Below are 1,521 nucleotides of genomic sequence, written 5' to 3' on the forward strand. Positions count from 1 at the left end.
TTCAGACACACCAGAAGAGGGCATCAGATCCCATTATAGATGGTTGTGAGCCACCATGTGGTTGCTGGGAATTGAACTCAGGACCTCTGGAAGAGTAGTCAGTGCTCTTAACCTCTGAGCCATCTCTCCAGCCCCCTCAACATTTCTTTTACCTTCTTTGGAAACAAGCATTTGTGCCCACATATCACAACCTTCCCCGATGCCCAGGGATACCAAACACCTTCTCTGAAGTCTCAGATGATGGCTGAACGCCCCAGGATGATGTTTTCTGCAGCTATGTAGCCTCTACCAAAGTCTCCTCCTTCACCAAGCTCCCATTCCCCAGGTGGGGGCGGGGGTGGGATGGGGGGGGGCGTTAATCCCTTCCAGGGCCTGCCGTCTTCCTGAGCAGGTGGCATGCATGGATCTGCATTGAAAAGCTCTGCTTGGAATTTCAGTTATCATCGTTGTGCCAACTGGCCCACCACCAGGCCCACTGCACACATCCTTGTCTTGTGTTTCAAAGATAGCTTAAAAAACCTATTGGGGTCGGGTGTCGTGGCGCACACCTTTAATCCCAGCACTGGGGAGGCAGAGGCAGGCTGATTTCTGAGTTTGAGGCCAGCCTGGTCTGCAGAGTGAGTTCCAGGACAGGCAGGGCTACATAGAGAAACCCTGTCTCGAAAAAACAAACAAACAAACAAAACCTATTGGGACTTTGAGGTGGCCCAGTAGGTAAATGGTTGCTACCAAACTTGACCACCTGAGTTTGATCCCAGGAATGCACAGCATAGGAGAGAACCAATTCCCACAAGATGTCCTCTGACTCTCACATATGCACTGTGGCCACACATAGATACACACACTCACAAGCACACAACAAAAGAGGGCTGGAGAGACGGTTGCTCAGCCGATCTCACAGGGGTCTTGGGTTTGATTTCCAGCTCCTATAAGGTGACAAAAGTCGCCTGGAATTCCAGCACCTGGGGATCTGATGCCCTCTTCTGGTCTCCACGGGCACCTTCATGCTATGTAATGAATGTATTGTGTATACAATACACAAACACACTCAGACCCACACACATACACATGAACTAAAAAAACAAACAAACAAACAAATAAAAAACCCTAAAATCACTGTAAAAGTCTTAAATTTACAATTAAATTAACTTTTTAGAAGGCCCTCTGGCATGGCAGCACACATATTTGTAATCCCAGACACTTGAAAGGCTAAGGCAAGAGCTGTAAGCTGGTGGTCAGCCTGGACAAACTACACATTAGCAAGGCAAGGCTTTCTTTTTGGGGTTTTGTTTGTTTGGTTGGTTGGTTGGTTGGATTTTGGTTTTTGAGACAGGCTTTCCCCATGTACTCCTGTCTGTCTTAGAACTTGCTCTGTAGACCAGGCTGGCTTCGAACTCAAGAGATCTACCTGCTCCCTAGCGCTGGGATTAAAGGCATAGCTACACTGCCCTCATTGCTGTTGTTCTCTTCCTCTTCCTCTTCCTCTTCCTCCTCCTCCTCCTCCTCCTCCTCCTCCTCCTC

The sequence above is a fragment of the Mus pahari genome, chromosome 14 (genome assembly GCF_900095145.1).
Source record: "Mus pahari chromosome 14, PAHARI_EIJ_v1.1, whole genome shotgun sequence".
Lineage (NCBI taxonomy): Eukaryota > Metazoa > Chordata > Mammalia > Rodentia > Muridae > Mus > Mus pahari.